Below are 16,162 nucleotides of genomic sequence, written 5' to 3' on the forward strand. Positions count from 1 at the left end.
TCGAAAACTCAAAACTCCAACTAGAAACTCTATAACTAGGAACTCCGCAATAAGAAACTCCACAACTAGAAACTCCACAACTAGAAACTCCACAACTAGAGACTGCACAACTGGAGACTTCACATTTAGAAACTCCTCAGATAGAAACTACACAACTAGAACTGCACGACTAGAGAGTCCATAAGTAGAAACTCCACAGCTAGAATTTCAACAACTAGAAACCACACAACTAGAAACTCCGCAACTAGGAACTCCGCAACTAGAAAATCTACAACTAGAAACTCGAAAACTGAAAACTCCAGCTAGAAACTCCATAACTAGAAACTCCACAAATAGAAACTCCACAACTAGACACTTCGCAACTAGAAACTGCACAACTAGAGTCTCAACAACTAGAAAACTTCGCAACTAGAAACTCCACAACTAGACACTCCACAACTAAAACTCCACAACTAGAAACTCCTTGACTAGAAACTCCACAACTAGAAACTCCGCAACTAAAGCTCCACAACAAGAAACTCCACAACTTGAAACACCACAACTAGATACTCCACAACCACACATTCCTCAACTAAAAACTCCACAACTAGAAACTCTGCAACTAGAAACTCCACAACTAGAAACTTCGCAACTAGAAACTTCACAGCTAGAAACTCCACAACCTGAGACTTCGCAATAAGAAACTCGGACATAGAAACTCAGGAACTTGAAACTCCACAGCTAGAAACTCCGCAACTAGAAACTCCACAACTAGAGACTCCGCAACTAGAAACTCCCCAAATTGAAACTCCACAGCTAGAATGTCCGCAACTAGAAACTCTGCAACTAAAAACTCCACAACTAGAAACTCCAAAGCTAGAAACTCCACAACTAGAAACTCCACAACTACAGACTCCACAACTACAGACTTCGCAACTAGAAACTCCACAACTAGAAACTCCACAACTAGAAACTCCACAACCAGAAACTCCACAAGTAGAAACTCCACAACTAGACACTCCGAAACCAGGAACTCTACACTTTCAAAATCCACAACGAGAAACTTCACAACTTGAAACTCCACAACTAGATACTCCACAACTATAAACTCCACAACTAGAAACTCCACAAGTAGAAACTCCACAACTTGAAACTTGACAACTAGAAACTCCGCAACTAGAAACTCCGCGACTAGAAACTTCTCAACTAGAAACTCCACAGCTAGAAACTCCACAAATAAAAACTCCACAACTAGAAACTCCACAACTTGAGACTTTGCAACTAGAAACACGGCAACTAGAAACTCAACAACTAGAAACTCTACAGCTAGAAATTCTGCAACTAGAAACTCCACAACTACAAAATCCACAACTACAGACTCAACAACTAGAAACTCCACAACTAGAAACTTCACAACCATGAACTCCGAATCTATAAACTCAACAACTAGAAACTCCGCAACTAAAACTCCACAACTAGAAACTCAACAACTTGAAACACCAGAACTAGATACTCCACAACTACAAATTCCACAACTAGAAACTCCACAACTAGAAACTCTGCAACTAGAAACTCCGCAACTAGAATCTTCGCAACTAGAAACTTCACAGCTAGAAACTCCACAACTTGAGACTTCGCAACTAGAACCTCGGCAACTAGAAACTCAGGAACTGGAAACTCCACAGCTAGAAACTCCACAACTAGAAGCTCCACGACTTGAGACTTCGCAACTAGATACTCGGCAACTAGAAACTCAAGAACTGGAAACTCCATAGCTAGAAACTCCACAACTAGAAACTCCACAACTTGAAACACCACAACTAGATACTCCACAACTACAAATTCCACAACTAGAAACTCCACAACCAGAAACTCCGCAACTAGAAATTTCACAGCTAGAGACTCCACATTTAGAGAGTCCACAACTAAAAACGCCACAACTAGAAACTCCACAACTAGAAACTCCACAACTAGAAACTCCGCAACTAGAAACCCGACAACTAGAAACTCCACAACAAGAGACTCCACACCTATAAATTCCACAACTTGAAACTTCACAACTGGAAGCTCCACAACTAGAAACTCCGCAACTAGAAACTCCGCAACTAGAAACTCCACAGCTAGAAAGTCCGCAACTAGAAACTCTGCAACAAGAAACTCTTCCACTAGAAACTCCACAGCTAGAAACTCCACAACTATAAACTCCACAGCTAGAATTTCAACAACTAGAAACCCCACAACTAGAAACTCCGCAACTAGAAACTCCACAACTAGAGACTGCACAACTGGAGACTTCACATTTAGAAACTCCTCAGATAGAAACTACACAACTAGAACTGCACGACTAGAGAGTCCATAAGTAGAAACTCCACAGCTAGAATTTCAACAACTAGAAACCGCACAACTAGAAACTCCGGAACTAGGAACTCCGCAACTAGAAAATCTACAACTAGAAACTCGAAAACTGAAAACTCCAGCTAGAAACTCCATAACTAGAAACTCCACAACTAGAAACTCCACAACTAGACACTTCGCAACTAGAAACTGCACAACTAGAGTCTCAACAACTAGAAAACTTCGCAACTAGAAACTCCACAACTAGACACTCCACAACTAAAACTCCACAACTAGAAACTCCACAACTAGAAACTCCGCAACTAGAAACCCGACAACTACAAACTCCACAACAAGAAACTCCACACCTATAAATTCCACAACTTGAAACTTCACAACTGGAAGCTCCACAACTAGAAACTCCGAAACTAGAAACTCCGCAACTAGAAACTCCACAGCTAGAAAGTCCGCAACTAGAAACTCTGCAACAAGAAACTCTTCCACTAGAAACTCCACAGCTAGAAACTCCACAACTATAAACTCCACTACTAGAAACTCACAAACTACAGACTCCGCAACTAGAAAACTCCGCAACTAGAAACTCCACAACTAGGAACTCCACAACTAGAAACTCCACAAATAAATACTCCACAACTAGAAACTCCACAACTTGAGACTCTGCAACTAGAAACTCGGCAACTAGAAACTCAACAACTAGAAACTCCACAACTAGAAACTCCACAACAAGAAACTCCACAACTAGAAACTCCACAACTTGGAACACCACAACTAGATACTCCACAACTACAAATTACACAACTAGAAACTCCACAACTAGAAACTCTACAGCTAGAAAGTCCGCAACTAGATACTCCACAACTACAATTTCCACAACTAGAAACTCCACAACTAGAAACTCCGCAACTAGAAACTCCATAACTAGAAACTCCACAACATGAAACACCACAATTAGATACTCCACAACTACAAATTCAACAACTAGAAACTGCACAACTAGAAACTCCGCAACTAGAAACTCCGCAACTAGAAACTCCACAACTAGAGACTCCACAACTAGACACTCCGCAACTAGGAACTCTACAACTTCAAAATCCACAACGAGAAACTTCACAACTTCAAACTCCACATCTAGATACTCCACAACTATAAACTCCACAACTAGAAACTTCACAAGTAGAAACTCCACAACTTGAAACTCCGCAACTAGAAACTCCGCAACTAGAAGCTCCGCAACTTTAAAACTCCACAACTAGAGACTCCACAACTAAAACTCAACAACTAGAAACTCCATGACTAGAACCTCCACAAATAAAAACTCCACAACTAGAAACTCCACCACTTGAGACTTTGCAACTAGAAACTCGGCAACTAGAAACTCAACAACTAGAAACTCCATAACTAGAAACTCCACAACTTGAAACTCCACAACTAGAAACTCCACAGCTTGAAACACCACAACTAGATATTCCACAACTCAAATTCCACAACTAGAAACTCCACAACTAGAAACTCTGCAACTAGAAACTCCACAACTAGAGACTCCACAACTACAAATTCCACAACTACAGACTCCACATTTACAGACTTCATAACTAGAAACTCCACAACTAGTAACTCCACAACCAGAAACTCCACAAGTAGAAACTCCACAACTAGACACTCCGCAACTAGGAACTCTACAACTTCAAAATCCACAACGAGAAGTTCACTACTAGAAACTCCACAAGTAGATACTCCACAACTATAAACTCCACAACTAGAACCTCCACAAGTAGAAACTCCACAACTTGAAACTCCGCAACTAGAAACTCCGCAACTAGAAAACTCCGCAACTACAAAGTCCGCAACTAGAAACCCCGCAACTAGAAACTCCACAGCTAGAAACTCCACAACTAGAAACTCCACAACTAGAGACTCCACAACTAAAACTCCACAACTAGAAACTCCATGACTAGAAACTCCACAAATAAAATTTCCACAACTAGAAACTCCACAACTAGAGACTTTGCAACTAGAAACTCGGCAACTAGAAACTCAACAACTAGAAACTCCACAACTAGAAACTCCACAACCAGAAACTCCACAACTAGAAACTCCACAACTTGGAACGCCACAACTAGATACTCCACAACTACAAATTACACAACTAGAAACTCCACAACTAGAAACTCTGCAACTAGAAACTCCACAACTAGAAACTCTACAGCTAGAAACTCCGCAACTAGAAACTCCACAACTAGAGACTCCATACTAGAAACTCCACAACTAGAAACTCCACAACTACAGACTCCACAACTACAGACTCCACAACTAGAAACTCCATAAACAGAAACTCCGCAACTAAAAACTCAACAACTAGAAACTCCGCAACTAAAAACTTCACAACTAGAAACTCCACAACTTGAAACACCACAACTAGATACTCCACAACTACAAATTCCACAACTAGAAACTCCACAACTAGAAACTCTGCAACTAGAAACTGCGCAGCTAGAAACTTCGCAACTAGAAACTTCACAGCTAGAAACTCCACAACTTGAGACTTCGCAACTAGAAATTCGGCAACTAGAAACTCAAGAACTGGAAACTCCACAACTAGCAACTCCAACACTTTAGACTTCGCAACTATATACTCGGCAACTAGAAACTCAAAAACTGGAAACTCCATTGCTAGAAACTCCACAACTAGAAACTCCACAACTTGAAACACCACAACTAGATACTCCACAACTACAAATTCCACAAATAGAAACTGCACAACTAGAAACTCCGCAACTACAGACTTCACAACTAGAAACTCCACAACTAGAAACTCCACAACTAGAGACTGCACAACTGGAGACTTCGCATTTAGAAACTCCTCAGATGGAAACTACACAACTAACAACTCCACGACTAGAGAGTCCATAGGTAGAAACTCCACAGCTAGAATTTCAACAACTAGAAACCCCACAACTAAAAACTCCGCAACTAGGAACTCCACAACTAGAAAATCTACAACTAGAAACTCGAAAACTAAAACTCCAACTAGAAACTTCATAACTAGGCACTCCACAACTAGAAACTCCACAACTAGACACTTCGCAACTAGAAACTGCACAACTAGAGTCTCAACAACTAGAAAACTTCGCAACTAGAAACTCTACGACCAGACACTCCACAAATAGAAACTCCACAACTAGAAACTCCACAACTTGAGACTTTGAAACTAGAAACTCGGCAACTAGAAACTCAACAACTAGAAACTCCACAACTAGAAACTCCACAACTAGAAACTCCACAACCAGAAACTGCACAAAGAGACTCTGCAACTACAAACTCCACAGCTAGAAACTCCGCAACTTGAGACTTCGCAACTAGACACTCGGCAACAAGAAACTCAAGAACTGGAAACTCCACAGCTAGAAACTCCACAACTAGAAACTCCGCAACATGAAACACCACAATTAGATACTCCACAACTACAAATTCCACAACTAGAAACTGCACAACTAGAAAACTCCGACACTAGAGACTCCGCAACTATAAACTCCCCAACTAGAGACTCCACAATTAGAAACTCCACAACTACAGACTCAACAACTTCAGACTTCACAACTAGAAACTCCACAACTAGAAACTCCACAACTAGAAACTCCACAACCAGAAACTCCACACCTATAAATTCCACAACTTGAAACTTCACAACTGGAAGCTCCACAACTAGAAACTCCGCAACTAGAAACTCCGCAACTAGAAACTCCACAGCTAGAAAGTCCGCAACTAGAAACTCTGCAACAAGAAACTCTTCCACTAGAAACTCCACAGCTAGAAACTCCACAACTATAAACTCCACTACTAGAAACTCCACAACTACAGACTCCGCAACTAGAAAACTCCGCAACTAGAAACTCCGCAACTAGGAACTCCACAACTAGAAACTCCACAAATAAATACTCCACAACTAGAAACTCCACAACTTGAGACTCTGCAACTAGAAACTCGGCAACTAGAAACTCAACAACTAGAAACTCCACAACTAGAAACTCCACAACAAGAAACTCCACAACTAGAAACTCCACAACTTGGAACACCACAACTAGATACTCCACAACTACAAATTACACAACTAGAAACTCCACAACTAGAAACTCTACAGCTAGAAAGTCCGCAACTTGAGACTTCGCAACTAGACACTCGGCAACAAGAAACTCAAGAACTGGAAACTCCACAGCTAGAAACTCCACAACTAGAAACTCCGCAACATGAAAAACCACAATTAGATACTCCACAACTACAAATTCCACAACTAGAAACTGCACAACTAGAAAACTCCGACACTAGAGACTCCGCAACTATAAACTCCCCAACTAGAGACTCCACAATTAGAAACTCCACAACTACAGACTCAACAACTTCAGACTTCACAACTAGAAACTCCACAACTAGAAACTCCACAACCAGAAACTCCACAAGTAGAAAGTCCACTATTAGACACTCCGCAACTGGGAACTCTACAACTTCAAAATCCACAACGAGAAACTTCACAACTTGAAACTCCACAACTAGATACTCCACAACTATAAACTCCACAACTAGAAACTTCACAAGTAGAATTTCCACAACTTGAAACTCCGCAACTACAAACTCAGACACTAGAAAGCTCCGCAACTACAAACTCTGCAACTAGAAACTCCGCAACTAGAAACTCAACAGCTACAAACTCCACAACTAGAAACTCCACAACTAGAGGCTCCAAAACATAAACTCCGCAACTAGAAACTCCATGACTAGAAACTCCACAAATAAAAACTCCACAACTAGAAACTCCACAATATGAGACTTTGCAACTTTAAACTCGGCAACTAGAAACTCAACAACTAGAAACTCCACAACTAGAAACACCACAACTAGAAACTCCACAACTTGAAACACCACAACTAGATACTCCACAACTACAAATTCTACAACTAGAAACTCCACAACTAGAAACTCTGCAACTACAGACTTCACAACTAGAAACTCCACAACTAGAAACTCCACAGCTAGAAAGTCCGCAACTAGAAACTCCGGAACTAGAAACTCTTCAACTAGAAACTCCACAGCTAGAAACTCCACAACTACAGACTCCGCAACTAGAAAACTCCGCAACTAGAAACTCCACAACTAGAAACTCTGCAACTAAAAACTCCACAACTAGAAACTTCGCAACTAGAAACTTCACAGCTAGAAACTCCACAGCTAGAAACTCCACAACTAGAAACTCCACAACTTGAAACTTTGCAACTCGAAACTCTGCAACTGGAAACTCCGCAACTGGAAAATCCACAACTAGAAACTTCACAACTAGAGACTCCGCAACTAGAAACTCCACAACTAGAAACTCCACAACTAGAGACTGCACAACTGGAGACTTCACATTTAGAAACTCCTCAGATAGAAACTACACAACTAGAACGGCACGACTAGAGAGTCCATAAGTAGAAACTCCACAGCTAGAATTTCAACAACTAGAAACCGCACAACTAGAAACTCCGGAACTAGGAACTCCGCAACTAGAAAATCTACAACTAGAAACTCGAAAACTGAAAACTCCAGCTAGAAACTCCATAACTAGAAACTCCACAACTAGAAACTCCACAACTAGACACTTCGCAACTAGAAACTGCACAACTAGAGTCTCAACAACTAGAAAACTTCGCAACTAGAAACTCCACAACTAGACACTCCACAACTAAAACTCCACAACTAGAAACTCCACAACTAGAAACTCCGCAACTAGAAACCCGACAACTACAAACTCCACAACAAGAAACTCCACACCTATAAATTCCACAACTTGAAACTTCACAACTGGAAGCTCCACAACTAGAAACTCCGCAACTAGAAACTCCGCAACTAGAAACTCCACAGCTAGAAAGTCCGCAACTAGAAACTCTGCAACGAGAAACTCTTCCACTAGAAACTCCACAGCTAGAAACTCCACAACTATAAACTCCACTACTAGAAACTCCACAACTACAGACTCCGCAACTAGAAAACTCCGCCACTAGAAACTCCACAACTAGGAACTCCACAACTAGAAACTCCACAAATAAATACTCCACAACTAGAAACTCCACAACTTGAGACTCTGCAACTAGAAACTCGGCAACTAGAAACTCAACAACTAGAAACTCCACAACTAGAAACTCCACAACAAGAAACTCCACAACTAGAAACTCCACAACTTGGAACACCACAACTAGATACTCCACAACTACAAATTACACAACTAGAAACTCCACAACTAGAAACTCTACAGCTAGAAAGTCCGCAACTAGATACTCCACAACTACAAATTCCACAACTAGAAACTCCACAACTAGAAACTCCGCAACTAGAAACTCCATAACTAGAAACTCCACAACATGAAACACCACAATTAGATACTCCACAACTACAAATTCAACAAATAGAAACTGCACAACTAGAAACTCCGCAACTAGAAACTCCGCAACTAGAAACTCCACAACTAGAGACTCCACAACTAGACACTCCGCAACTAGGAACTCTACAACTTCAAAATCCACAACGAGAAACTTCACAACTTGAAACTCCACAACTAGATACTCCACAACTATAAACTCCACAACTAGAAACTTCACAAGTAGAAACTCCACAACTTGAAACTCCGCAACTAGAAACTCCGCAACTAGAAGCTCCGCAACTTGAAAACTCCACAACTAGAGACTCCACAACTAAAACTCAACAACTAGAAACTCCATGACTAGAAACTCCACAAATAAAAACTCCACAACTAGAAACTCCACCACTTGAGACTTTGCAACTTGAAACTCGGCAACTAGAAACTCAACAACTAGAAATTCCATAACTAGAAACTCCACAACTAGAAACTCCACAACTAGAAACTCCACAGCTTGAAACACCACAACTAGATATTCCACAACTCAAATTCCACAACTAGAAACTCCACAACTAGAAACTCCGCAACTAGAAACTCCACAACTAGAGACTCCACAACTACAAATTCCACAACTACAGACTCCACATTTACAGACTTCATAACTAGAAACTCCACAACTAGTAACTCCACAACCAGAAACTCCACAAGTAGAAACTCCACAACTAGACACTCCGCAACTAGGAACTCTACAACTTCAAAATCCACAACGAGAAGTTCACTACTAGAAACTCCACAAGTAGATACTCCACAACTATAAACTCCACAACTAGAAACTCCACAAGTAGAAACTCCACAACTTGAAACTCCGCAACTAGAAACTCCGCAACTAGAAACTCCACAACTAAAACTCAACAACTAGAAACTCCATGACTAGAAACTCCACAAATAAAATTTCCACAACAAGAAACTCCACAACTTGAGACTTTGCAACTAGAAACTCGGCAACTAGAAACTCAAGAACTGGAAACTCCACAGCTAGAAACTCCACAACTAGAAACTCCACAACTTGAGACTTCGCAACTAGATACTCGGCAACTAGAAACTCAAGAACTGGAAACTCCATAGCTAGAAAATTCACAACTAGAAACTCCACAACTTGAAACACCACAACTAGATACTCCAGAACTACAAATTCCACAAATAGAAACTCCACAACTAGAAACTCCGCAACTGGAAACTCCGCAACTAGAAACTCCACAACTAGAGACTCCATAACTAGAAACTCCACAACTAGAAACTCCACAACTACAGACTCCACAACTACAGACTCTACAACTAGAAACTCCACAGCTAGAAACTCCACAGCTAGAAACTCCGCAACTAGAAACTCCACAACTTGAAACTTTGCAACTCGAAACTCTGCAACTGGAAACTCCGCAACTGGAAAATCCACAACTAGAAACTTCACAACTAGAGACTCCGCAACTAGAAACTCCACTACTAGAAACTCCATAACTAGAGACTGCACAACTGGAGACTTCGCATTTAGAAACTCCTCAGATAGAAACTACGCAACTAGAACTGCACGACTAGAGAGTCCATAAGTAGAAACTCCACAGCTTGAATTTCAACAACTAGAAACCACACAACTAGAAACTCCGCAACTAGGAACTCCGCAACTAGAAAATCTACAACTAGAAACTCGGAAACTGAAAACTCCAGCTAGAAACTCCATAACTAGAAACTCCACAACTAGAAACTCCGCAACTAAAGCTCCACAACAAGAAACTCCACAACTTGAAACACCACAACTAGATACTCCACAACCACAAATTCCTCAAGTAAAAACTCCACTACTAGAAACTCCACAAGTACAGACTCCGCAACTAGAAAACTCCGCAACTAGAAACTCCACAACTAGGAACTCCACAACTAGAAACTCCACAAATAAATACTCCACAACTAGAAACTCCACAACTAGAAACTCCATAAACAGAAACTCCGCAACTAAAAACTCAACAACTAGAAACTCCGCAACTAAAAACTTCACAACTAGAAACTCCACAACTTGAAACACCACAACTAGATACTCCACAACTACAAATTCCACAACTAGAAACTCCACAACTAGAAACTCTGCAACTAGAAACTGCGCAGCTAGAAACTTCGCAACTAGAAACTTCACAGCTAGAAACTCCACAACTTGAGACTTCGCAACTAGAAATTCGGCAACTAGAAACTCAAGAACTGGAAACTCCACAACTAGCAACTCCAACACTTTAGACTTCGCAACTATATACTCGGCAACTAGAAACTCAAAAACTGGAAACTCCATTGCTAGAAACTCCACAACTAGAAACTCCACAACTTGAAACACCACAACTAGATACTCCACAACTACAAATTCCACAAATAGAAACTGCACAACTAGAAACTCCGCAACTACAGACTTCACAACTAGAAACTCCACAACTAGAAACTCCACAACTAGAGACTGCACAACTGGAGACTTCGCATTTAGAAACTCCTCAGATGGAAACTACACAACTAACAACTCCACGACTAGAGAGTCCATAGGTAGAAACTCCACAGCTAGAATTTCAACAACTAGAAACCCCACAACTAAAAACTCCGCAACTAGGAACTCCACAACTAGAAAATCTACAACTAGAAACTCGAAAACTAAAACTCCAACTAGAAACTTCATAACTAGGCACTCCACAACTAGAAACTCCACAACTAGACACTTCGCAACTAGAAACTGCACAACTGGAGTCTCAACAACTAGAAAACTTCGCAACTAGAAACTCTACGACCAGACACTCCACAAATAGAAACTCCACAACTAGAAACTCCACAACTTGAGACTTTGAAACTAGAAACTCGGCAACTAGAAACTCAACAACTAGAAACTCCACAACTAGAAACTCCACAACTAGAAACTCCACAACCAGAAACTGCACAAATAGAGACTCTGCAACTACAAACTCCACAGCTAGAAACTCCGCAACTTGAGACTTCGCAACTAGACACTCGGCAACAAGAAACTCAAGAACTGGAAACTCCACAGCTAGAAACTCCACAACTAGAAACTCCGCAACATGAAACACCACAATTAGATACTCCACAACTACAAATTCCACAACTAGAAACTGCACAACTAGAAAACTCCGACACTAGAGACTCCGCAACTATAAACTCCCCAACTAGAGACTCCACAATTAGAAACTCCACAACTACAGACTCAACAACTTCAGACTTCACAACTAGAAACTCCACAACTAGAAACTCCACAACTAGAAACTCCACAACCAGAAACTCCACACCTATAAATTCCACAACTTGAAACTTCACAACTGGAAGCTCCACAACTAGAAACTCCGCAACTAGAAACTCCGCAACTAGAAACTCCACAGCTAGAAAGTCCGCAACTAGAAACTCTGCAACAAGAAACTCTTCCACTAGAAACTCCACAGCTAGAAACTCCACAACTATAAACTCCACTACTAGAAACTCCACAACTACAGACTCCGCAACTAGAAAACTCCGCAACTAGAAACTCCGCAACTAGGAACTCCACAACTAGAAACTCCACAAATAAATACTCCACAACTAGAAACTCCACAACTTGAGACTCTGCAACTAGAAACTCGGCAACTAGAAACTCAACAACTAGAAACTCCACAACTAGAAACTCCACAACAAGAAACTCCACAACTAGAAACTCCACAACTTGGAACACCACAACTAGATACTCCACAACTACAAATTACACAACTAGAAACTCCACAACTAGAAACTCTACAGCTAGAAAGTCCGCAACTTGAGACTTCGCAACTAGACACTCGGCAACAAGAAACTCAAGAACTGGAAACTCCACAGCTAGAAACTCCACAACTAGAAACTCCGCAACATGAAAAACCACAATTAGATACTCCACAACTACAAATTCCACAACTAGAAACTGCACAACTAGAAAACTCCGACACTAGTGACTCCGCAACTATAAACTCCCCAACTAGAGACTCCACAATTAGAAACTCCACAACTACAGACTCAACAACTTCAGACTTCACAACTAGAAACTCCACAACTAGAAACTCCACAACCAGAAACTCCACAAGTAGAAAGTCCACTATTAGACACTCCGCAACTGGGAACTCTACAACTTCAAAATCCACAACGAGAAACTTCACAACTTGAAACTCCACAACTAGATACTCCACAACTATAAACTCCACAACTAGAAACTTCACAAGTAGAATTTCCACAACTTGAAACTCCGCAACTACAAACTCAGACACTAGAAAGCTCCGCAACTACAAACTCTGCAACTAGAAACTCCGCAACTAGAAACTCAACAGCTACAAACTCCACAACTAGAAACTCCACAACTAGAGGCTCCAAAACATAAACTCCGCAACTAGAAACTCCATGACTAGAAACTCCACAAATAAAAACTCCACAACTAGAAACTCCACAATATGAGACTTTGCAACTTTAAACTCGGCAACTAGAAACTCAACAACTAGAAACTCCACAACTAGAAACACCACAACTAGAAACTCCACAACTTGAAACACCACAACTAGATACTCCACAACTACAAATTCCACAACTAGAAACTCCACAACTAGAAACTCTGCAACTACAGACTTCACAACTAGAAACTCCACAACTAGAAACTCCACAGCTAGAAAGTCCGCAACTAGAAACTCCGGAACTAGAAACTCTTCAACTAGAAACTCCACAGCTAGAAACTCCACATCTACAGACTCCGCAACTAGAAAACTCCGCAACTAGAAACTCCACAACTAGAAACTCTGCAACTAAAAACTCCACAACTAGAAACTTCGCAACTAGAAACTTCACAGCTAGAAACTCCACAGCTAGAAACTCCGCAACTAGAAACTCCACAACTTGAAACTTTGCAACTCGAAACTCTGCAACTGGAAACTCCGCAACTGGAAAATCCACAACTAGAAACTTCACAACTAGAGACTCCGCAACTAGAAACTCCACAACTAGAAACTCCACAACTAGAGACTGCACAACTGGAGACTTCACATTTAGAAACTCCTCAGATAGAAACTACACAACTAGAACGGCACGACTAGAGAGTCCATAAGTAGAAACTCCACAGCTAGAATTTCAACAACTAGAAACCGCACAACTAGAAACTCCGGAACTAGGAACTCCGCAACTAGAAAATCTACAACTAGAAACTCGAAAACTGAAAACTCCAGCTAGAAACTCCATAACTAGAAACTCCACAACTAGAAACTCCACAACTAGACACTTCGCAACTAGAAACTGCACAACTAGAGTCTCAACAACTAGAAAACTTCGCAACTAGAAACTCCACAACTAGACACTCCACAACTAAAACTCCACAACTAGAAACTCCACAACTAGAAACTCCGCAACTAGAAACCCGACAACTACAAACTCCACAACAAGAAACTCCACACCTATAAATTCCACAACTTGAAACTTCACAACTGGAAGCTCCACAACTAGAAACTCCGCAACTAGAAACTCCGCAACTAGAAACTCCACAGCTAGAAAGTCCGCAACTAGAAACTCTGCAACGAGAAACTCTTCCACTAGAAACTCCACAGCTAGAAACTCCACAACTATAAACTCCACTACTAGAAACTCCACAACTACAGACTCCGCAACTAGAAAACTCCGCCACTAGAAACTCCACAACTAGGAACTCCACAACTAGAAACTCCACAAATAAATACTCCACAACTAGAAACTCCACAACTTGAGACTCTGCAACTAGAAACTCGGCAACTAGAAACTCAACAACTAGAAACTCCACAACTAGAAACTCCACAACAAGAAACTCCACAACTAGAAACTCCACAACTTGGAACACCACAACTAGATACTCCACAACTACAAATTACACAACTAGAAACTCCACAACTAGAAACTCTACAGCTAGAAAGTCCGCAACTAGATACTTCACAACTACAAATTCCACAACTAGAAACTCCACAACTAGAAACTCCGCAACTAGAAACTCCATAACTAGAAACTCCACAACATGAAACACCACAATTAGATACTCCACAACTACAAATTCAACAAATAGAAACTGCACAACTAGAAACTCCGCAACTAGAAACTCCGCAACTAGAAACTCCACAACTAGAGACTCCACAACTAGACACTCCGCAACTAGGAACTCTGCAACTTCAAAATCCACAACGAGAAACTTCACAACTTGAAACTCCACAACTAGATACTCCACAACTATAAACTCCACAACTAGAAACTTCACAAGTAGAAACTCCACAACTTGAAACTCCGCAACTAGAAACTCCGCAACTAGAAGCTCCGCAACTTGAAAACTCCACAACTAGAGACTCCACAACTAAAACTCAACAACTAGAAACTCCATGACTAGAAACTCCACAAATAAAAACTCCACAACTAGAAACTCCACCACTTGAGACTTTGCAACTTGAAACTCGGCAACTAGAAACTCAACAACTAGAAATTCCATAACTAGAAACTCCACAACTAGAAACTCCACAACTAGAAACTCCACAGCTTGAAACACCACAACTAGATATTCCACAACTCAAATTCCACAACTAGAAACTCCACAACTAGAAACTCCGCAACTAGAAACTCCACAACTAGAGACTCCACAACTACAAATTCCACAACTACAGACTCCACATTTACAGACTTCATAACTAGAAACTCCACAACTAGTAACTCCACAACCAGAAACTCCACAAGTAGAAACTCCACAACTAGACACTCCGCAACTAGGAACTCTACAACTTCAAAATCCACAACGAGAAGTTCACTACTAGAAACTCCACAAGTAGATACTCCACAACTATAAACTCCACAACTAGAAACTCCACAAGTAGAAACTCCACAACTTGAAACTCCGCAACTAGAAACTCCGCAACTAGAAACTCCACAACTAAAACTCAACAACTAGAAACTCCATGACTAGAAACTCCACAAATAAAATTTCCACAACAAGAAACTCCACAACTTGAGACTTTGCAACTAGAAACTCGGCAACTAGAAACTCAAGAACTGGAAACTCCACAGCTAGAAACTCCACAACTAGAAACTACACAACTTGAGACTTCGCAACTAGATACTCGGCAACTAGAAACTCAAGAACTGGAAACTCCATAGCTAGAAAATTCACAACTAGAAACTCCACAACTTGAAACACCACAACTAGATACTCCAGAACTACAAATTCCACAAATAGAAACTCCACAACTAGAAACTCCGCAACTGGAAACTCCGCAACTAGAAACTCCACAACTAGAGACTCCATAACTAGAAACTCCACAACTAGAAACTCCACAACTACAGACTCCACAACTACAGACTCTACAACTAGAAACTCCACAGCTAGAAACTCCACAGCTAGAAACTCCGCAACTAGAAACT

This window comes from Rhipicephalus microplus, chromosome 6, assembly GCF_043290135.1.
Source record: "Rhipicephalus microplus isolate Deutch F79 chromosome 6, USDA_Rmic, whole genome shotgun sequence".
NCBI classification, from domain to species: Eukaryota; Metazoa; Arthropoda; class Arachnida; order Ixodida; family Ixodidae; genus Rhipicephalus; species Rhipicephalus microplus.